The 23,592-nt window shown below is 47.5% G+C and overlaps 1 protein-coding gene across 14 annotated transcripts in view; it reads left to right on the plus strand.

Moving 5' to 3' along the window:
- Positions 1-23,592, plus strand: part of kcnab1a (potassium voltage-gated channel subfamily A regulatory beta subunit 1a) — a 568,613-nt gene that overhangs the window by 233,965 nt on the left and 311,056 nt on the right. Inside the window, exon 1 of one of the 14 annotated variants that reach the window (XM_085990346.1) lies at positions 18,663-18,752. The exons of the other annotated variants lie outside the window; for them this stretch is intronic. The gene's annotated coding sequence lies outside the window, so the exon portion shown is untranslated. Of the gene's footprint in view, positions 1-18,662; positions 18,753-23,592 lie in introns of those variants that run through there. 14 annotated transcript variants of the gene reach the window in all.

Here is a 23,592-nt window from a genome sequence, read left to right on the forward strand (position 1 = left end):
GACTGGGAGTGAGAGAGAGAGAGAGAGAGATTGGGAGTGTGAGAGAGAGAGATTGGGAGTGAGAGAGAGAGAGAGAGAGATTGGGAGTGTGAGAGAGAGAGAGATTGGGAGTGTGAGAGAGAGATTGGGAGTGTGTGAGAGAGAGAGATTGGGAGTGTGAGAATTGGGAGTGTGAGAGAGAGAGATTGGGAGTGTGAGAGAGAGAGAGAGATTGGGAGTGTGAGAGAGAGAGAGACTGGGAGTGTGTGAGAGGGAGAGATTGGGAGTGTGAGAGAGAGAGACTGGGAGTGAGAGAGAGAGAGACTGGGAGTGTGTGAGAGAGAGAGATTGGGAGTGTGAGAGAGAGATTGGGAGTGTGAGAGAGAGAGAGATTGGGAGTGTGAGAGAGAGATTGGGAGTGTGAGAGAGAGATTGGGAGTGTGAGAGAGAGAGAGATTGGGAGTGTGAGAGAGAGAGAGATTGGGAGTGTGAGAGAGAGAGATTGGGAGTGTGAGAGAGAGAATGACGGAATGTGTGAGAGAGAGAGAGACTGGGAGTGAGAGAACGAAATTGGGAGTGAGAGAGAGAGAGAGAGACTGGGAATGTGAGTGAGAGAGAGAGAGACGGAGTGTGAGAGAGAGAGAGAGAGACTGGGAGTGGGAGTGAGAGAGAGAGAGAGAGAGAGAGAGACTGGGAGTGAGAGAGAGAGAGAGATTGGGAGTGTGAGAGAGAGAGTGGGAGTGTGTGTGTGAGAGAGAGAGAGTGGGAGTGTGAGAGAGAGAGAGAGTGTGTGAGAGAGAGAGAGAGAGTGGGAGTGTGTGAGAGAGAGAGAGAGAGAGTGGGAGTGTGAGAGACAGAGAGATTGGGAGTGTGAGAAAGGGAGAGATTGGGAGTGTGAGAGAGAGAGACTGGGAGTGTGAGAGAGAGAGAGAGACTGGGAGTGTGAGAGAGAGAGAGTCTGGGAGTGTGAGAGAGACTGGGAGTGTGTGTGAGAGAGAGACTGGGAGTGTGAGAGAGAGAGAGAGACTGGGCGTGTGAGAGAGAGAGAGAGACTGGGAGTGTGAGACAGAGAGAGAGGGAGTATGAGAGAGAGAGAGAGGGGGAGTGTGAGAGAGAGAGAGAAAGTGGCAGTGTGAGAGAGAGAGAGAGAGTGGGAGTGTGTGTGTGTGAGAGAGAGAGAGAGAGAGAGACTGGGAGTGAGTGAGAGAGGGAGAGAGAGAGACTGGGAGTGTGTGAGAGAGAGAGACTGGGAGTGTGTGAGAGAGAGACTGGGAGTGAGAGAGAGATAGAGAGAGAGAGAGACTGGGAGTGAGATAGAGAGAGAGACTGGGAGTGTGAGAGAGAGAGAGAGAGAGTGACTGGGAGTGAGAGAGAGAGATTGGGAGTGTGAGAGAGAGAGATTGGGAGTGTGAGAGAGAGACTGGGAGTGAGAGAGAGATAGAGAGAGAGAGAGACTGGGAGTGAGATAGAGTGAGAGACTGGGAGTGAGAGAGAGAGAGATTGGGAGTGTGTGAGAGAGAGAGATTGGGAGTGTGAGAGAGAGATTGGGAGTGTGAGAGAGAGAGAGATTGGGAGTGTGAGAGAGAGATTGGGAGTGTGAGAGAGAGATTGGGAGTGTGAGAGAGAGAGAGATTGGGAGTGTGAGAGAGAGAGAGATTGGGAGTGTGACGAGAGAGAGATTGGGAGTGTGAGAGAGAGAATGACGGAATGTGTGAGAGAGAGAGAGACTGGGAGTGAGAGAGCGAAATTGGGAGTGAGAGAGAGAGAGAGAGACTGGGAATGTGAGTGAGAGAGAGAGAGACGGAGTGTGAGAGAGAGAGAGAGAGACTGGGAGTGGGAGTGAGAGAGAGAGAGAGACTGGGAGTGAGAGAGAGAGAGAGACTGGGAGTGTGAGAGAGAGAGTGGGAGTGTGTGTGTGAGAGAGAGAGAGTGGGAGTGTGAGAGAGAGAGAGTGGGAGTGAGAGAGAGAGAGTGGGAGTGTGAGAGAGAGAGAGAGTGTGTGAGAGAGAGAGAGAGAGTGGGAGTGTGTGAGAGAGAGAGAGAGAGAGTGGGAGTGTGAGAGACAGAGAGATTGGGAGTGTGAGAAAGGGAGAGATTGGGAGTGTGAGAGAGAGAGACTGGGAGTGTGAGAGAGAGAGAGAGACTGGGAGTGTGAGAGAGAGAGAGTCTGGGAGTGTGAGAGAGACTGGGAGTGTGTGTGAGAGAGAGACTGGGAGTGTGAGAGAGAGAGAGAGACTGGGCGTGTGAGAGAGAGAGAGAGACTGGGAGTGTGAGACAGAGAGAGAGGGAGTATGAGAGAGAGAGAGAGGGGGAGTGTGAGAGAGAGAGAGAGAGTGGCAGTGTGAGAGAGAGAGAGAGAGTGGGAGTGTGTGTGTGTGAGAGAGAGAGAGAGAGAGAGACTGGGAGTGAGTGAGAGAGGGAGAGAGAGAGACTGGGAGTGTGTGAGAGAGAGAGACTGGGAGTGTGTGAGAGAGAGACTGGGAGTGAGAGAGAGATAAATGCGAAAAATTGAACACATCAAGAAACATATTATTCAACAAGCTAAGCCAAACAACCCCAGATTTCAAGGAATTGGATGATCTGTCAAAATTGAGATTAGTCCTAGGAGAAGGAGACAGACCATACCTTGGGGCCAAATATGTAACAACATGTCACAACCTGAGGACTGTTTAAAATTAAGACTGTTTAAAATTAATATTGAACGTACCAAATGAAGTACAAAGACTGTTTAAAATTAATATTGTTTAAAAGTAATATTGTATGTACCCAACAAATGTCAAATCGATTGACACCTACAGAATGTTGGAAAACTGTACCTTTTTGCTATGTAAGCTTTGGCAATATGGTTCTCTGTAAACTTTCATGCCAATAAAGCATTTTAATTGGAATTGGAATTGGATAGAGAGAGAGAGAGACTGGGAGTGAGATAGAGAGAGAGACTGGGAGTGTGAGAGAGAGAGAGAGAGAGTGACTGGGAGTGAGAGAGAGAGATTGGGAGTGTGAGAGAGAGAGATTGGGAGTGTGAGAGAGAGACTGGGAGTGAGAGAGAGATAGAGAGAGAGAGAGACTGGGAGTGAGATAGAGTGAGAGACTGGGAGTGAGAGAGAGAGAGATTGGGAGTGTGAGAGAGAGAGAGATTGGGAGTGTGAGAGAGAGAGATTGGGAGTGAGAGAGAGAGAGAGATTGGGAGTGTGAGAGAGAGAGAGATTGGGAGTGTGAGAGAGAGAGGGATTGGGAGTGTGAGAGAGAGAGACTGGGAGTGTGAGGGAGAGAGAGATTGGGAGTGTGAGAGATTGGGAGTGTGAGAGAGAGAGATTGGGAGTGTGAGAGAGAGAGAGAGATTGGGAGTGTGAGAGCAAGAGACTGGGAGTGTGTGAGAGAGAGAGATTGTGAGTGTGAGAGAGAGAGACTGGGAGTGAGAGAGAGAGAGACTGGGAGTGTGAGAGAGAGAGAGATTGGGAGTGTGAGAGAGAGAGATTGGGAGTGTGAGAGAGAGAGATTGGGAGTGAGAGAGAGAGAGAGATTGTGAGTGTGAGAGAGAGAGAGATTGGGAGTGTGAGAGAGACGTTGGGAGTGTGAGAGAGAGAGACTGGGAGTGTGTGAGAGAGAGACTGGGAGTGAGAGAGAGAGAGAGAGAGATTGGGAGTGTGAGAGAGAGAGATTGGGAGTGAGAGAGAGAGAGAGAGAGATTGGGAGTGTGAGAGAGAGAGAGATTGGGAGTGTGAGAGAGAGATTGGGAGTGTGTGAGAGAGAGAGATTGGGAGTGTGAGAAATTGGGAGTGTGAGAGAGAGAGATTGGGAGTGTGAGAGAGAGAGAGAGATTGGGAGTGTGAGAGAGAGAGAGACTGGGAGTGTGTGAGAGGGAGAGATTGGGAGTGTGAGAGAGAGAGACTGGGAGTGAGAGAGAGAGAGACTGGGAGTGTGTGAGAGAGAGAGATTGGGAGTGTGAGAGAGAGATTGGGAGTGTGAGAGAGAGAGAGATTGGGAGTGTGAGAGAGAGATTGGGAGTGTGAGAGAGAGATTGGGAGTGTGAGAGAGAGAGAGATTGGGAGTGTGAGAGAGAGAGAGATTGGGAGTGTGAGAGAGAGAGATTGGGAGTGTGAGAGAGAGAATGACGGAATGTGTGAGAGAGAGAGAGACTGGGAGTGAGAGAACGAAATTGGGAGTGAGAGAGAGAGAGAGAGACTGGGAATGTGAGTGAGAGAGAGAGAGACGGAGTGTGAGAGAGAGAGAGAGAGAGACTGGGAGTGGGAGTGAGAGAGAGAGAGAGAGAGAGAGAGACTGGAGTGAGAGAGAGAGAGAGATTGGGAGTGTGAGAGAGAGAGTGGGAAGTGTGTGTGTGAGAGAGAGAGAGTGGGAGTGTGAGAGAGAGAGAGTGGGAGTGAGAGAGAGAGAGTGGGAGTGTGAGAGAGAGAGAGAGTGTGTGAGAGAGAGAGAGAGAGTGGGAGTGTGTGAGAGAGAGAGAGAGAGTGGGAGTGTGAGAGACAGAGAGATTGGGAGTGTGAGAAAGGGAGAGATTGGGAGTGTGAGAGAGAGAGACTGGGAGTGTGAGAGAGAGAGAGAGACTGGGAGTGTGAGAGAGAGAGAGTCTGGGAGTGTGAGAGAGACTGGGAGTGTGTGTGAGAGAGAGACTGGGAGTGTGAGAGAGAGAGAGAGACTGGGCGTGTGAGAGAGAGAGAGAGACTGGAGTGTGAGACAGAGAGAGAGGGAGTATGAGAGAGAGAGAGAGGGGGGAGTGTGAGAGAGAGAGAGAAAGTGGCAGTGTGAGAGAGAGAGAGAGAGTGGGAGTGTGTGTGTGTGAGAGAGAGAGAGAGAGAGAGACTGGGAGTGAGTGAGAGAGGGAGAGAGAGAGACTGGGAGTGTGTGAGAGAGAGAGACTGGGAGTGTGTGAGAGAGAGACTGGGAGTGAGAGAGAGATAGAGAGAGAGAGAGACTGGGAGTGAGATAGAGAGAGAGACTGGGAGTGTGAGAGAGAGAGAGAGAGAGTGACTGGGAGTGAGAGAGAGAGATTGGGAGTGTGAGAGAGAGAGATTGGGAGTGTGAGAGAGAGACTGGGAGTGAGAGAGAGATAGAGAGAGAGAGAGACTGGGAGTGAGATAGAGTGAGAGACTGGGAGTGAGAGAGAGAGAGATTGGGAGTGTGTGAGAGAGAGAGATTGGGAGTGTGAGAGAGAGATTGGGAGTGTGAGAGAGAGAGAGATTGGGAGTGTGAGAGAGAGATTGGGAGTGTGAGAGAGAGATTGGGAGTGTGAGAGAGAGAGATTGGGAGTGTGAGAGAGAGAGAGATTGGGAGTGTGAGAGAGAGAGATTGGGAGTGTGAGAGAGAGAATGACGGAATGTGTGAGAGAGAGAGAGACTGGGAGTGAGAGAGCGAAATTGGGAGTGAGAGAGAGAGAGAGAGACTGGGAATGTGAGTGAGAGAGAGAGAGACGGAGTGTGAGGAGAGAGAGAGAGAGACTGGGAGTGGGAGTGAGAGAGAGAGAGAGAGAGAGAGAGACTGGGAGTGAGAGAGGGAGAGAGACTGGGAGTGTGAGAGAGAGAGTGGGAGTGTGTGTGTGAGAGAGAGAGAGTGGAGTGTGAGAGAGAGAGAGTGGGAGTGAGAGAGAGAGAGTGGGAGTGTGAGAGAGAGAGAGAGTGTGTGAGAGAGAGAGAGAGAGTGGGAGTGTGTGAGAGAGAGAGAGAGAGAGTGGGAGTGTGAGAGACAGAGAGATTGGGAGTGTGAGAAAGGGAGAGATTGGGAGTGTGAGAGAGAGAGACTGGGAGTGTGAGAGAGAGAGAGAGACTGGGAGTGTGAGAGAGAGAGAGTCTGGGAGTGTGAGAGAGACTGGGAGTGTGTGTGAGAGAGAGACTGGGAGTGTGAGAGAGAGAGAGAGACTGGGCGTGTGAGAGAGAGAGAGAGACTGGGAGTGTGAGACAGAGAGAGAGGGAGTATGAGAGAGAGAGAGAGGGGGAGTGTGAGAGAGAGAGAGAGTGGCAGTGTGAGAGAGAGAGAGAGAGTGGGAGTGTGTGTGTGTGAGAGAGAGAGAGAGAGAGAGACTGGGAGTGAGTGAGAGAGGGAGAGAGAGAGACTGGGAGTGTGTGAGAGAGAGAGACTGGGAGTGTGTGAGAGAGAGACTGGGAGTGAGAGAGAGATAAATGCGAAAAATTGAACACATCAAGAAACATATTATTCAACAAGCTAAGCCAAACAACCCCAGATTTCAAGGAATTGGATGATCTGTCAAAATTGAGATTAGTCCTAGGAGAAGGAGACAGACCATACCTTGGGGCCAAATATGTAACAACATGTCACAACCTGAGGACTGTTTAAAATTAAGACTGTTTAAAATTAATATTGAACGTACCAAATGAAGTACAAAGACTGTTTAAAATTAATATTGTTTAAAAGTAATATTGTATGTACCCAACAAATGTCAAATCGATTGACACCTACAGAATGTTGGAAAACTGTACCTTTTTGCTATGTAAGCTTTGGCAATATGGTTCTCTGTAAACTTTCATGCCAATAAAGCATTTTAATTGGAATTGGAATTGGATAGAGAGAGAGAGAGAGAGACTGGGAGTGAGATAGAGAGAGAGACTGGGAGTGTGAGAGAGAGAGAGAGAGAGTGACTGGGAGTGAGAGAGAGAGATTGGGAGTGTGAGAGAGAGAGATTGGGAGTGTGAGAGAGAGACTGGGAGTGAGAGAGAGATAGAGAGAGAGAGAGACTGGGAGTGAGATAGAGTGAGAGACTGGGAGTGAGAGAGAGAGAGATTGGGAGTGTGAGAGAGAGAGAGATTGGGAGTGTGAGAGAGAGAGATTGGGAGTGAGAGAGAGAGAGAGATTGGGAGTGTGAGAGAGAGAGAGATTGGGAGTGTGAGAGAGAGAGAGACTGGGAGTGTGTGAGAGAGAAAGATTGGGAGTGTGAGAGAGAGAGAGATTGGGAGTGTGAGAGAGAGAGAGATTGGGAGTGTGAGAGAGTGAGAGATTGGGAGTGTGAGAGAGAGAGAGATTGGGAGTGTGAGAGAGCGAGATTGGGAGTGTGAGAGAGAGAGTGACTGGGAGTGTGTGAGAGAGAGAGAGACTGGGAGTGAGATAGAGAGACTGGGAGTGTGAGAGAGAGAGAGAGAGAGAGACTGGGAGTGTGAGAGAGAGAGAGAGAGGCTGGGAGTGAGAGAGAGAGAGTGGGAGTGTGAGAGAGAGTGCGAGTGAGAGAGAGAGAGTGGGAGTGTGAGAGAGAGAGAGATTGGGAGTGTGAGAGAGAGAGAGAGATTGGGAGTGTGAGAGCAAGAGACTGGGAGTGTGTGAGAGAGAGAGATTGTGAGTGTGAGAGAGAGAGACTGGGAGTGAGAGAGAGAGAGACTGGGAGTGTGAGAGAGAGAGAGATTGGTAGTGTGAGAGAGAGACGGAGTGAGAGAGAGAGAGATTGGGAGTGTGAGAGAGAGAGAGATTGGGAGTGTGAGAAAGAGTGAGACTGGGAGTGTGAGAGAGAGAGAGACTGGGAGTGAGAGAGAGAGAGATTGGGAGTGTGAGAGAGAGAGATTGGGAGTGTGAGTGAGAGAGAGATTGGGAGTGTGTGAGAGAGAGAGACTGGGAGTGTGTGAGAGAGAGAGACTGGGAGTGAGAGAGAGAGAGATTGGGAGTGAGAGTGAGAGAGAGATTGGGAGTGTGTGAGAGAGAGATTGGGAGCATGAGAGAGAGAGAGATTGAGAGTGTGAGAGAGAGAGATTGGGAGTGTGAGAGAGAGAGAGTGGGAGTGTGAGAGAGAGAGAGATTGGGAGTGTGAGAGAGAGAGGGATTGGGAGTGTGAGAGAGAGAGACTGGGAGTGTGAGGGAGAGAGAGATTGGGAGTGTGAGAGATTGGGAGTGTGAGAGAGAGAGATTGGGAGTGTGAGAGAGAGAGAGAGATTGGGAGTGTGAGAGCAAGAGACTGGGAGTGTGTGAGAGAGAGAGATTGTGAGTGTGAGAGAGAGAGACTGGGAGTGAGAGAGAGAGAGACTGGGAGTGTGAGAGAGAGAGAGATTGGGAGTGTGAGAGAGAGAGATTGGGAGTGTGAGAGAGAGAGATTGGGAGTGAGAGAGAGAGAGAGATTGTGAGTGTGAGAGAGAGAGAGATTGGGAGTGTGAGAGAGAGGTTGGGAGTGTGAGAGAGAGAGACTGGGAGTGTGTGAGAGAGAGACTGGGAGTGAGAGAGAGAGAGAGAGAGATTGGGAGTGTGAGAGAGAGAGATTGGGAGTGAGAGAGAGAGAGAGAGAGATTGGGAGTGTGAGAGAGAGAGAGATTGGGAGTGTGAGAGAGAGATTGGGAGTGTGTGAGAGAGAGAGATTGGGAGTGTGAGAAATTGGGAGTGTGAGAGAGAGAGATTGGGAGTGTGAGAGAGAGAGAGAGATTGGGAGTGTGAGAGAGAGAGAGACTGGGAGTGTGTGAGAGGGAGAGATTGGGAGTGTGAGAGAGAGAGACTGGGAGTGAGAGAGAGATAGACTGGGAGTGTGTGAGAGAGAGAGATTGGGAGTGTGAGAGAGAGATTGGGAGTGTGAGAGAGAGAGAGATTGGGAGTGTGAGAGAGAGATTGGGAGTGTGAGAGAGAGAATGACGGAATGTGTGAGAGAGAGAGAGACTGGGAGTGAGAGAGCGAAATTGGGAGTGAGAGAGAGAGAGAGAGACTGGGAATGTGAGTGAGAGAGAGAGAGACGGAGTGTGAGAGAGAGAGAGAGAGACTGGGAGTGGGAGTGAGAGAGAGAGAGAGAGAGAGAGAGACTGGGAGTGAGAGAGAGAGAGAGACTGGGAGTGTGAGAGAGAGAGTGGGAGTGTGTGTGTGAGAGAGAGAGAGTGGGAGTGTGAGAGAGAGAGAGTGGGAGTGAGAGAGAGAGAGTGGGAGTGTGAGAGAGAGAGAGAGTGTGTGAGAGAGAGAGAGAGGGTGGGAGTGTGTGAGAGAGAGAGAGAGAGAGTGGGAGTGTGAGAGACAGAGAGATTGGGAGTGTGAGAAAGGGAGAGATTGGGAGTGTGAGAGAGAGAGACTGGGAGTGTGAGAGAGAGAGAGAGACTGGGAGTGTGAGAGAGAGAGAGTCTGGGAGTGTGAGAGAGACTGGGAGTGTGTGTGAGAGAGAGACTGGGAGTGTGAGAGAGAGAGAGAGACTGGGCGTGTGAGAGAGAGAGAGAGACTGGGAGTGTGAGACAGAGAGAGAGGGAGTATGAGAGAGAGAGAGAGGGGGAGTGTGAGAGAGAGAGTGAGAGTGGCAGTGTGAGAGAGAGAGAGAGAGTGGGAGTGTGTGTGTGTGAGAGAGAGAGAGAGAGAGAGACTGGGAGTGAGTGAGAGAGGGAGAGAGAGAGACTGGGAGTGCGTGAGAGAGAGAGACTGGGAGTGTGTGAGAGAGAGACTGGGAGTGAGAGAGAGATAGAGAGAGAGAGAGACTGGGAGTGAGATAGAGAGAGAGACTGGGAGTGTGAGAGAGAGAGAGAGAGAGTGACTGGGAGTGAGAGAGAGAGATTGGGAGTGTGAGAGAGAGAGATTGGGAGTGTGAGAGAGAGACTGGGAGTGAGAGAGATATAGAGAGAGAGAGAGACTGGGAGTGAGATAGAGAGAGAGACTGGGAGTGAGAGAGAGAGAGATTGGGAGTGTGAGAGAGAGAGAGATTGGGAGTGTGAGAGAGAGAGATTGGGAGTGAGAGAGAGAGAGAGATTGGGAGTGTGAGAGAGAGAGAGATTGGGAGTGTGAGAGAGAGAGAGACTGGGAGTGTGTGAGAGAGAAAGATTGGGAGTGTGAGAGAGAGAGAGATTGGGAGTGTGAGAGAGAGAGAGATTGGGAGTGTGAGAGAGAGAGAGATTGGGAGTGTGAGAGAGAGAGAGATTGGGAGTGTGAGAGAGCGAGATTGGGAGTGTGATACCACTATAGGACACACTATGAGCTACACCTACCTTGGTCTAACTATTACAGCATCAGGGAGCTTCAGCATAGCAGTGAATGCACTAAAAGAAAAAGCCCGAAGAGCCCTATATGCAATAAAAAGAAAATTCTACAACATCCAAATCCCAATCAAAATCTGGCTCAAAATTTTTGACAGCATAATCCTGCCCATTGCACTGTACGGTAGTGAAGTATGGGGCCCGCTAAATCACCAAAGCTACACTAAATGGGAAAAACACACAATAGAAGCCCTACATGCAGAATTCTGCCGAAGCATCCTTCGCACCCAAAGAAAAACGCCAACAAATGCATGCAGAGCCGAACTAGGCAGATACCCACTGATAATAAACATCCAAAAACGAGCACTAAACTTCCTAAATCACCTCAAATCTAGCTCCCCAGACACCCTTCATTTCAAAGCCTTTCAGACCCAAGAGCTAAACCCAGAAAAGAGTCCCCTGAGTCAGCTGCTACTGAAATTAAGTACTCAGCCGGACCCTGACCAGCCCCAGACCAACACAGCCGTCCAAACACCAATCCGAGTGAACCAAATCATTAAAAAATGCAAAGAAACCTACCTGGAACATTGGAACAAAATAACCGAAAGCCAAAGCAGATTAGAATGTTACCGGGCCCTAAAAAGAGAATATAAACTGGCAGACTACCTCACGACCATCAGAGACACAAAACAGAGACAGACCCTCACCAGGTACAGACTAAGCGACCACCAACTGGAAATTGAAAAAGGCAGATACAAGAAATCCTGGCAGCCTAGAGAGAATAGAATATGCGATCAATGTCTAGCTGGCGAGGTTGAAACAGAAATGCATTTCCTCCTAAAATGCGAAAAATTCAACACATCAAGAAACATATTATTCAACAAGCTAAGCCAAACAACCCCAGATTTCAAGGAATTGGATGATCTGTCAAAATTGAGATTAGTCCTAGGAGAAGGAGACAGACCATACCTTGGGGCTAAATATGTAACAACATGTCACAACCTGAGGACTGTTTAAAAGTAAGACTGTTTAAAATTAATATTGAACGTACCAAATGAAGTAGAAAGACAGTTTAAAATTAATATTGTTTAAAAGTAATATTGTATATACCCAACAAATGTCAAATCGATTGACACCTACAGAATGTTGGAAAACTGTACCTTTTTGCAATGTAAGCTTTGGCAATATGGTTCTCTGTAAACTTTCATGCCAATAAAGCATTTGAACTGAACTGAACTGAACTGAGTGACTGGGAGTGTGTGAGAGAGAGAGAGACTGGGAGTGAGATAGAGAGACTGGGAGTGTGAGAGAGAGAGAGACTGGGAGTGAGAGAGAGAGAGAGAGAGGCTGGGAGTGAGAGAGAGAGAGTGGGAGTGTGAGAGAGAGTGCGAGTGAGAGAGAGAGAGTGGGAGTGTGAGAGAGAGAGAGAGAGAGTGTGTGAGAGAGAGAGAGAGATTGGGAGTGTGTGAGAGGGAGAGACTGGGAGTGTGAGAGAGAGATTGGGAGTGTGAGAGAGAGAGAGAGAGTGTGAGAGAGAGAGAGAGATTGGGAGTGAGAGAGAGAGAGATTGGGAGTGTGAGAGACAGAGAGATTGGGAGTGTGAGAGAGAGAGTGATTGGGAGTGTGAGAGAGAGAGACTGGGAGTGTGAGAGAGAGAGAGAGAGATTGGGAGTGTGTGAGAGGGAGAGACTGGGAGTGTGAGAGAGAGATTGGGAGTGTGAGAGAGAGAGAGAGAGTGTGAGAGAGAGAGAGAGAGTGGGAGTGTGTGAGAGAGAGAGATCGGGAGTGAGAGAGAGAGAGATTGGGAATGTGAGAGAGAGAGACGGGGAGTGTGAGAGAGAGTGACTGGGAGTGTGAGAGAGAAAGAGATTGGGAGTGAGAGAGAGAGAGATTGGGAGTGTGAGAGAGAGAGATAGAGATTGGGAGTGTGAGAGAGAGAGAGACTGGGAGTCAGAGAGAGAGAGACTGGGAGTGAGAGAGAGAGAGATTGGGAGTGTGGGAGAGAGAGATTGGGAGTGTGAGAAAGGGAGAGACTGGGAGTGTGAGAGAGAGAGAGTGGGAGTGTGTGAGAGAGAGAGACTGGGAGTGTGTGAGAGAGAGAGACTGGGAGTGTGAGAGAGAGAGAGAATGGGAGTGTGAGAGAGAGAGAGACAGGGAGTGTGAGAGAGAGAGAGATTGGGAGTGTCAGAGAGAGAGAGAGAGAGATTGGAAGTGTGAGAGAGAGAGAGAGATTGGGAGTGTGAGAGAGAGAGAGATTGGGAGTGAGAGAGAGAGAGATTGGGAGTGTGAGAGAGAGAGATTGGGAGTGTGAGAGAGAGAGAGATTGGGAGTGTGAGAGAGAGAGATTGGGAGTGTGAGAGAGAGAGACTGGGAGTGTGTGAGAGAGAGACTGGGAGTGTGAGAGGGAGACTGGGAGTGTGAGAGAGAGATTGGGAGTGTGAGAGAGAGAGAGAGATTGGGAGTGTGAGAGAGAGAGACTGGGAATGAGAGAGAGAGAGAGATTGGGATATACATAAATGAATTAGCAGACATGCTGGAGCAAAGCGAGTCACCAGGTCTCCGTCTCCTGGATGGAGAAGTGAAATCCCTGTTCTATGCGGACGACCTGGTTCTGCTGTCTCCCACAGAACAGGGATTACAGCAACAACTAGACCTACTCGACAAATACTGCCAAAATTGGGCTCTAACAGTAAATCTAAAGAAAACCAACATCATGATTTTTCAAAAAAGGCCCAGATGTCAGGAAAACAAATACCAGTTTACCCTCAGTGATATCACTATAGGACACACTATGAGCTACACCTACCTTGGTCTAACTATTACAGCATCAGGGAGCTTCAGCATAGCAGTGAATGCACTAAAAGAAAAAGCCCGAAGAGCCCTATATGCAATAAAAAGAAAATTCTACAACATCCAAATCCCAATCAAAATCTGGCTCAAAATATTTGACAGCATAATCCTGCCCATTGCACTGTACGGTAGTGAAGTATGGGGCCCGCTAAATCACCAAAGCTACACTAAATGGGAAAAACATACAATAGAAGCCCTACATGCAGAATTCTGCCGAAGCATCCTTCGCACCCAAAGAAAAACGCCAACAAATGCATGCAGAGCCGAACTAGGCAGATACCCACTGATAATAAACATCCAAAAACGAGCACTAAACTTCCTAAATCACCTCAAATCTAGCTCCCCAGACACCCTTCATTTCAAAGCCTTTCAGACCCAAGAGCTAAACCCAGAAAAGAGTCCCCTGAGTCAGCTGCTGCGGAAACTAAGTACTCAGCCGGACCCTGACCAGCCCCAGACCAACACAGCCGTCCAAACACCAATCCGAGTGAACCAAATCATTAAAAAATGCAAAGAAACCTACCTGGAACATTGGAACAAAATAACCAAAAGCCAAAGCAGATTAGAATGTTACCGGGCCCTAAAAAGAGAATATAAACTGGCAGACTACCTCACGACCATCAGAGACACAAAACAGAGACAGACCCTCACCAGGTACAGACTAAGCGACCACCAACTGGAAATTGAAAAAGGCAGATACAAGAAATCCTGGCAGCCTAGAGAGAATAGAATATGCGATCAATGTCTGGCTGGCGAGGTTGAAACAGAAATGCATTTCCTCCTAAAATGCGAAAAATTCAACACATCAAGAAACATATTATTCAACAAGCTAAGCCAAACAACCCCAGATTTCAAGGAATTGGATGATCTGTCAAAATTGAGATTAGTCCTAGGAGAAGGAGACAGACCATACCTTGGGGCCAAATATGTAACAACATGTCACAACCTGAGGACTGTTTAAAATTAAGACTGTTTAAAATTAATATTGAACGTACCAAATGAAGTACAAAGACTGTTTAAAATTAATATTGTTTAAAAGTAATATTGTATGTACCCAACAAATGTCAAATCGATTGACACCTACAGAATGTTGGAAAACTGTACCTTTTTGCTATGTAAGCTTTGGCAATATGGTTCTCTGTAAACTTTCATGCCAATAAAGCATTTTAATTGGAATTGGAATTGGAATTGGGAGTGTGAGAGAGAGAGAGAGAGATTGGGAGTGTGAGAGAGAGAGAGAGAGATTGGGAGTGTGAGAGATTGGGAGTGTGAGAGAGAGAGATTGGGAATGTGAGAGAGAGAGAGAGATTGGGAGTGTGAGAGAGAGAGACTGGGAGTGTGTGAGAGAGAGAGATTGGGAGTGTGAGAGAGAGAGACTGGGAGTGAGAGAGAGAGAGACTGGGAGTGTGAGAGAGAGAGAGATTTGGAGTGTGAGAGAGAGAGAGATTGGGAGTGTGAGAGAGAGAGATTGGGAGTGTGAGAGAGAGAGATTGGGAGTGAGAGAGAGAGAGAGATTGGGAGTGTGAGAGAGAGAGATTGGGAGTGTGAGAGAGAGAGAGATTGGGAGTGTGAGAGAGAGAGATTGGGAGTGTGAGAGAGAGGCGGAGTGAGAGAGAGAGATTGGGAGTGTGAGTGAGAGAGAGATTGGGAGTGTGTGAGAGAGAGAGACTGGGAGTGTGAGAGAGAGACTGGGAGTATGAGAGAGAGAGAGACTGGGAGTGTGAGAGAGAGAGAGATTTGGAGTGTGAGAGAGAGAGAGATTGGGAGTGTGAGAGAGAGAGATTGGGAGTGTGAGAGAGAGAGATTGGGAGTGTGAGAGAGAGAGATTGGGAGTGTGAGAGAGAGAGAGATTGGGAGTGTGAGAGAGAGAGATTGGGAGTGTGAGAGAGAGAGAGATTGGGAGTGTGAGAGAGAGAGATTGGGAGTGTGAGAGAGATTGGGGGTGTGAGAGAGAGAGAGATTGGGAGTGTGAGAGAGAGAGAGATTGGGAGTGTGAGAGAGAGAGATTGGGAGTGTGAGAGAGAGAGAGATTGGGAGTGTGAGAGAGAGAGATTGGGAGTGTGAGAGAGAGAGACTGGGAGTGTGTGAGAGAGAGAGACTGGGAGTGTGTGAGAGAGAGAGACTGGGAGTGTGAGAGAGAGATTGGGAGTGTGAGAGAGAGAGAGAGAGAGAGTTTGGGAGTGTGAGAGAGAGAGACTGGGAGTGAGAGAGAGAGAGAGATTGGGAGTGTGAGCGAGAGAGAGAGATTGGGAGTGTGAGAGAGAGAGAGAGACTGGGAGTGTGAGAGAGAGAGAGACTGGGAGTGAGAGAGAGAGAGATTGGGAGTGAGAGAGAGAGAGAGATTGGGAGTGTGAGAGAGATATTGGGAGTTTGAGAGAGAGAGATTGGGAGTGTGAGAGAGAGAGAGATTGGTAGTGTGAGAGAGAGAGACGGAGTGAGAGAGAGAGAGATTGGGAGTGTGAGAGAGAGAGAGATTGGGAGTGTGAGAAAGAGTGAGACTGGGAGTGTGAGAGAGAGAGAGACTGGGAGTGAGAGAGAGAGAGATTGGGAGTGTGAGAGAGAGAGATTGGGAGTGTGAGTGAGAGAGAGATTGGGAGTGTGTGAGAGAGAGAGACTGGGAGTGTGAGAGAGAGAGAGACTGGGAGTGAGAGAGAGAGAGATTGGGAGTGAGAGTGAGAGAGAGATTGGGAGTGTGTGAGAGAGAGATTGGGAGCATGAGAGAGAGAGAGATTGAGAGTGTGAGAGAGAGAGATTGGGAGTGTGAGAGAGAGAGAGTGGGAGTGTGAGAGAGAGAGAGATTGGGAGTGTGAGAGAGAGAGGGATTGGGAGTGTGAGAGAGAGAGACTGGGAGTGTGAGGGAGAGAGAGATTGGGAGTGTGAGAGATTGGGAGTGTGAGAGAGAGATTGGGAGTGTGAGAGAGAGAGAGAGATTGGGAGTGTGAGAGCAAGAGACTGGGAGTGTGTGAGAGAGAGATTGTGAGTGTGAGAGAGAGAGACTGGGAGTGAGAGAGAGAGAGATTGGGAGTGTGAGAGAGAGAGAGATTGGGAGTGTGAGAGAGAGAGATTGGGAGTGTGAGAGAGAGAGAGATTGGGAGTGTGAGAGAGAGGTTGGGAGTGTGAGAGAGAGAGAGTTTGGGAGTGTGAGAGAGAGAGAGATTGGGAGTGTGAGAGAGAGAGAGATTGGGAGTGTGAGAGAGAGAGAGATTGGGAGTGTGAGAGAGAGAGATTGGGAGTGTGAGAGAGAGAGATTGGGAGTGTGAGATAGAGAGATTGGGAGTGTGAGAGAGAGAGAGAGAGACTGGGCCGCCGCGGCCGCTCACCTTATGGCTTTGGGTCGGGCTCTCGGGCGGGGCTGTTGACGCCGCGGGGAAGTTTTGTGCGCGGCAGCTTCCAGCACGGCCCGCTGCGGCCGGTGACGTGGTGGCTTTGGGTTGGGCTCTCAGGCGGGCTGTTGACGCCGCGGGGAAGTTTTGTGCGCGGCGGCTCCCGGCACTGCCCGCCGCGGGCGGTGACCTGGTGGCTTTGGGTCAGGCTCTGGGGTGGGGCTGTTGACACCGCGGGGAAGTTTTGTGCGCGGCGGCTCCCAGCACAGCCCGCAACTCAAGGCCCAGGCTTCCCGGGCTGCTAGGCCGCGCCCGGCACCGGCACAGCCGCTCGAAATGGCCATCAAAGTAGGCGAGCTTCCGGGCGAAGGGCAGGGGTTCACTTCATTTCCTAATGTTGCTAAATACAATTTAAAACTGAAATAAATTGTTATTTTCCTTAGTTCCCTAACACACAGAAAGTGTGGAGAAAAAAAATCAAGATGGCGGCCACTCACCTCGGTTCAGAATGATAAGGCCCGCCCACACACGCACCGATTGGTCAACCATCAGGTCACTGAACTGTAGGATTGGTCAATCGTCAAGTCACTCAACACTCAACTGTAGGATGGCCCGCCCGCACGCGCAATGAACCCGCCCCCGTGACGCAGCGATTGGTCAACCGTCGGTCAACTGTCAGGTCGCTCGACCGCACGATTGGTCAACCTTCACGTCACTCAATGCTAATGAGCAAATGAGCGGAACTTTTCCCATTTAATGAGCGGAATTTTGAACGTTTTTGGGATACCGTGGGCACGATATTTGTCCGGTCGAAAAGTAAATACGCCTATGACCGGTCCGTAATCGTAAGCTTTCTTTTGACATGACATGCATGTAGGTACGCTCTATAACTTTCGAACGTATAGAGAACGGACAGACAGACAGACAGACAGACTGAAGAGGTCTTTTATATATATAGATGTACATAATTCACTTTAACCTAACTGTATGTATATTACTTACCTGTTTGGGCCGTTGCCCCTTTAACTTACCTGTTTGGGCCGTTGCCCCTTTAAGACACGCCCTAGTGCACTGACGTTATATCACGTATCACGTGACGCACCTAAACGCATCGGCCGCCGGCCTAGTTCGGCCGTCCGCTTCCTCGACGGTCGCAACGGCCAGCCACAGTGCCAGGTGCCTCTCCCGCTCCCGCGACTTCGGCCGCAACGGCCAGCCTCAGTGCTGGGTGCCTCTTGCGCTCGCGACTTCGGCCGCAACGGCCAGCCTCAGTGCTGGGTAGATGCGTCGACGTATTGGCGTGGGTCACGTGACCGCCCCAAGCGCGGGCGAACGCGCTGACGTCATGACGCGGTCACGTGATGCCCGAAGCGCGGGAAAACACAGCCGAGCGTGATGACGTCATCACGCTATCCAGAGGACTGCGGACTCAGTCCTCATGGCGTCCCCGCTGGGGAAAGACCTACTTCACAGTGCTCCTGCATCCAGCCGCCTTACCTTCTGTATTTCGTCTGTTCTTGTAAATAAACAACTTCTAGATTGTTCTCCTGAAGTCGAACTCGATTATTTAGTAGTCATTCGTCTGATACCTACCTAGGTGAACACGAACTGCTACATTATAACATATAACATGACATGTTCAAGACACTTTATTGGTCACTACCTAGGAACTTTTTGACCAATGCTGTATTTTCGGTATTTTATAGGAAAGAAGACAGTTTCTTTAAAAAAAAAAAGACCCTTGTTAGAATATTCATTGTCACTGGACACTGGACCTTGTCTCCAACTAGGGATTTAAACCTCTGACTAATTCTTTCTTATTTGGCCTGGTTATTGATTCATTGTTTTAAATCCATATTGATAAAGTGAGTAACTACTCTAAGAGTATATGTGATGAGTAACCTCACAGAAGCTTGAAGTGTGGTATCTTCATTGCATGTCATTTTAACCATGAGAATGACAGGTTCATCCAAACCAGATTTATCCTTTCATACCTCACATTCCATCCAAATCAATATATAGATTCAATTTGTTTCTGAGAAATATCCATTTGACCACTAGAGTATTATGTTTCCATTGTTTTTAGATATGATGGACCAAATCTGTCTGTTTAAATAATAGTGTTACACAGAAACACTCCTTTTTTGTTTTGTTGAGTGTCTTTTCTGGTTGGGAATATTTAGCATTATGACATCATAAGATACCATTTGCGTTAATGTCAAGTCAAGATAAATAGGTCTGTGCTTTGCACAGTGTCTACACAGAGAGGGCTGAGATTGAAGGCATGGGTAAATATGCTTGTTGTACAGATTTTTAAAAATGGATTCAGGCAGCCAGAGTGTTTTCTAATTTAATGTAGCAACAGAACTTTACCTCCGTTCATATCTGATGATGAATGAAATAATTCACAGAACTGAAAATAAATTCTATTGTATGAGTACATTTTTCTAAACATCACTTTGTTCAGGAGCACCAGTGAAGTGTGGCTTATGCTTTTGTAGAGAATTAATGATCTTTATAGAAGTAATTTTGATTACATCATTAAATAATAGATATTTTCCACTTTTGGTGAAGAATTTGCTTTACAATCATTCCTGTATTAACTTTATTTTTGTCCTCTAAATTTAAGGCATGTGACCTGCTTTTCTGTGGCTTCTGCATGTCAATAGGAGATGGTGCAGGAAAATAACACAAACTGCTTCCAAAGTAGTCATTTATAGTAAGTTCTGATTTCTTTCTGTTGTAATTAAGTGCAACATAATATTTGCAATTATTTAGTATTAATCAAATTGAAGCACCCAAAACACTTCACACAGTGGATTACTTTCTTGCAGGGCAGTGACTGTTATATAAACCAAAACAGCAAATACTCAGCACCAGTAACATCCCACAAAATACTAGCTAATCTGTGTTTTTATGGTATGGAGAGGAACTTTGGCTAGGGTACCTACATTTGTTTGAATAATGCTGTGGGATTTTTCACCACAATAGGCAGAGAGAACCTTGGTTTAACGTCACATCTGACAATACAGGACTCTTTCTGCACTGCATTGGAGTGTTGGCTTAGAATTATGAACTCAAAATCTAGCATGAGGGTTAAACCCAGAGGTGTGAGTGTTATATCCTAAGCCAAGCTAACACACAACAAATTATTAGCACCATAATTATGGGCCAGAAATTCTTCCATGCATTGTATTTCCCTCTGGGTAAAGTTGTGTACTCCCCATAGGTTTTCCCTATGGGATAACTTGTGGAGGAATTTCCAGGGATGTAATTTAATTATATAAAGGAGTCTTTTAGGCAAATAATGTAGAAAGCATTCTGTCCTTGATAAGCATTCTCTCTTTAATATCGTGAGTGAAATTATTTCAGAGCCCAGAGTTTGCAATAACAATTCATTCAGTAACTGGTAAATAATATTCAAATGGATAGAAAAGATTTTATATCTGCAGTTTCAACTTTCTCTTTATTGCACATTGAAGTTTTAAAAAATTATTCTCGGGAAGTGGGCGTCACTGACAAGGCCGGCACTTATTGCCCATCCTGAGTTACCCTTGAGAAGGTGTTAACGAGCCGCCTTCTTAAAACGCTGCAGTCCGAGTGGTGAAGGTGTACCCACAATGCTGTTATGTAAGGAGTTCCAGGATTTTGACTCAGCGACAATGAAGGAATAGCGAAATATGTCCATGTCAGGATGGTGTGTGACTTTGAGGAGAACTTGGAGGTGGTGGTGATCCCATACGCCTGCTGCCCTTGTCCTTCTAGGTGGTGGAGGATGCAGGTTTGGGAGGTGCTGCCGAAGAAGCCTTGGGGAATTGCTACAGAGCATCCTGTAGATGATACACACTGCAGCCATGGTGCACCAGCAGTGGAGGGAGTGGATGTTTAAGCTGGTGGATGGGGTGCCGATCAAGCAGGCTGATTTGTCCTGAATGGTGTCGATCTTCTTGAGTGTTGTTGCAGCTGCACCCATCCAGGCAAGGGGAGAGTATTCCATTGTACTCCTGACTAATTGTGTTTTTTTTTTGCATTGTACAAAATACATTTTTTTAAATCAATACTTGTTTGACTTTTATTGGCCTATTTTCTTGTCTTGTAGAAATAACTCTTTCTTAGTTGCAATATTGGCCCAGAAATTGGTGCCGGGGGCTTCCCGCGGGTGCAAGCCCCCGACCTACACTTATATAGCGCGCCGACAGTTGAAGCCTGGCCCTGCGTGGATTTCCTGTCAGTGGCCCGGTTCAGCTCCCGGCGCGCTGTGTTTGCGTGATCCAGCGGCGTAGTTAGTTCGATGAGCCGGCTGGGATCACGTGAGCACTGGGCAACCAATCGGAGGTTGCAAAAGTTCATTCATGAGTTTGATAGTAAGAACTGTCAAACTCATGAAAACTCCGGGTGCCCAAAACAGTACTTAAACTTCAAATAAAAGTTTTAAAAAATCCCACAAATTAAATGAACTATTAATAATTGTAAAAAACTAATTTAAATAATTATTCAATTTTTTGAAAAAATAATTTTTTAACAAATCGGGTCTAAAAATACACTTACCTTACTGTAAAGTCTTTAAAAATAATAAACCTGTGGAAAAAAGTTTCTAACTTTAATTGATAGACCACTTACCTTTTAAAACTAAGTACTTACGTCTGCTTTTTTCTCGCGTAAAAACTGGAGGCCTTATCGCATGGGCAACCCTGTAAAAAAAAAGGAATTTCAGCGCGCACGCGCTGACTCCTGCACACACGCGTTCCACCTCTGAACCCCTTGGTTCAGAGGAAATGAAATGCCGGTTTTCCGCGCATGCGCTGTGCATGCTGAAAACCGGCACTTCCATCAGGCCCACGCGTGAGTACACGGTGCGTACTCACGCGTTGGGACCCGAATTACTGGGCCTATATCTTTTCCGTTGGCTATGGCAGAACAGAAAGGTTGTGGATTGTGGTGCCACGATTAATGGCATTTACTAGCTCACATTCACATATATTCTAACTTTTGTCATTTTACTTGGCAATTAGAGGGGTTAAAGCTTTGTCACACTGCCTCCCAATTTCACAACATTGGTGGAAGGTGTGCACAAATGTGTCTAATCTTTCCGAAATAGCAGATCAATATCTTTCTCTTCAGAGTATGATCTGTTTGTGACTTCCCACAGTGTAATATGTTGTATCTGCTTTGAGATTGAATCAGAAGCTACTCACAAGGTGTTTCACAAACATGAGGATTTAAATAGGAATGCTTTGTACTTCTCTGATAGCTCAGTCAGTCCAGTGAAGCTATTTAGACCAAGAAAGTGCCAGATTCAGTCCCTAGTCTGTTGAGTTAACTGATCTTGGCAGGAGTATGAGAAGGGAGGCTACAAGTGGCCTCCGTGCATTTGGGTTAGGGAGGGAAAAATCAACCAGGTTTCCTGTTCCTGCTATCCAACAGCCACTAGAAAGCTTCTGTCTGCATGGGCATTGGGTGAAGACAAGGGGGTGGAAATTACATAGCGCCGGCCTGCCAGCATTGACTGGAGGCCTGAGGACCACAAGGAATTGGTCCTCGGGCCTCATCTGACTATTCAGAAAGAGCTGCTGGCACCTGTCGTGCCTCCATAGGCAGCTCACCTGATGGAAGCATACAATTGCGGGCCAGCTGCCTCGCTGGTAGCAGCCCTTAGGTAAGTCCCAGGCGAGGAAGGGGGGGAAGGGCAGTGGGAGGGGGACCGAGCGTGACCGGCAGCGGTCATCAGAAGTACAGTGGAGCCAGGAGGAGCCCTCCATCTCCTCCCAGCTCCACTGAAATTTAAAACAAATTCTACACAAAAGTGTACTGCTGTAGTCAGAAGTGACCTATATAGGGAGAACAACTTGCTCACCTGGTCCTCAGAACCTCTCACTGTGGAGGGACGGGCAAAAATATCTCGGTGGTTTCAAGGTCCCACGGACAGTCAGCAGCAAGCTCAAGGCAAAACCCAATAGCTTTTTCCCAGCTCCAGTAATCAGTTGTCAACATAGGACATAGGAACAGGAGTAGGCCATTTAGCCCCTCGAGCCTGTTCCACCATTCAGTGAGATCATGGTTGAACTGTGGCCTAACTCCATATACCCGCCTTTGCCCCATATCCCTTAATACCTTTGGCTAACAGAATTGTATCAATCGCAGATTTAAAATGAACAATTGACCAACATCAGCCGCCGTTTGCGGAAGAGTTCCAAACTCCTGAAAGGCCTGGCTGTAATTTTTAGGCTATGTCCCCTAATCTTAGATTCCCCAACCAGTGGAAATAGTTTCTCTCTATCTACCTATCAATTCCCCTTAATATCTTGAAAACTTCAATCAAACTTTATGCACTCTTCAGGTTCAAACGTTCCTCACTTCTGTCAGTCTCAGCTGTTACCGGTAACAGTTACGCCTTATTTATCTTGTTCTCCTTGGTGCATTGCAAGTGTAAATTCCAGGATTCCAACATGGCAATGCTTCTGGCCTTCATATTAATATGTTAATGAGCTCTATAGGGACATGCGAGGTGGATCATGGGGTGGCCCAAAGTAGCATGGGGACCTTGGGTGACTGCAGCCTCAATTTTCAGGCCTGAAAATCAGGTTGCCACTGAAATGCTGAAAACAAGGAATTTTGGGGCCAAAATATTTATAGCCATATTCACATCAAAATGGCCCTGAATTTGCGGTCGGAGGCTTCGAGTGGGGAAATGTCTCCGATCCGCAAATAAAATGCCCGCGTACCTGGTGGTCTGTGAGGTACGGAGATTTGCGGTCCTGGGCCTCTCTGGGTATCCACAGGTAGAGGCCCACGTATCCCGGGGTGCAGGCGGTTTGTGAGCTCCCTATGGATCATGTGGGCTGGCCCAACGAATGAAAGAAGGGAATTCCCATTCATGCTTATGGGAATTCCGTATGTATGGAAACCCCATAAGCATGAATGAGAATACCCAAAAAAATACATGAACACATCAAATAAATTTAAAAAATTACATATTTAAAATTAATTAAAATGCCATTCAATTAAATATTTAAAACAAAAATTAAATTTTTTGAAAAATAAATGTAAATGTTTTAAAGGGGCTAAAAATAACCTTACCTTATTGTACAGGTTTTTAATGTTTAAATGATTGAAAACATGTTTTTTTAAACTCTTACACTGGTAAAAGCAAGCGCCTTACGCCTGCTTTTACCAGGCATAAGAATTTCACGGGCATTCGCTGGCAGAAGTTGGGTAAATAGCCCAACTTGCCGTCCGAGGATGCCCTTTTCCCGGGGATGTGTTGGATCTGTCAAGAAGATTCTTGACAGATCGCAAGTTCTGGGTTTACGCGCTTGCACTTCACGCATAAAAGCCCGAAGCTTGTGCGGCCCTTACGGGCGCATACGCACCTCGTACGTGCCCGTAGTGGCCGCAAATTACGGGCCACTGTAGTTGAATATGGATAAATGCTCACTCACATGGCATTTTAATAACCATATATGCATATATGTCTTTTAAACAAAAAAAAAACAAGATGTGAAAGATAATTATGGTATATGGCATCATGAGTACAAGATACCAGTAATATTAAAGAAAAA

The sequence above is a fragment of the Somniosus microcephalus genome, chromosome 6 (genome assembly GCF_052327205.1).
Source record: "Somniosus microcephalus isolate GS21.2 chromosome 6, FLI_Smic_1.0, whole genome shotgun sequence".
Classification (NCBI taxonomy): Eukaryota; Metazoa; Chordata; class Chondrichthyes; order Squaliformes; family Somniosidae; genus Somniosus; species Somniosus microcephalus.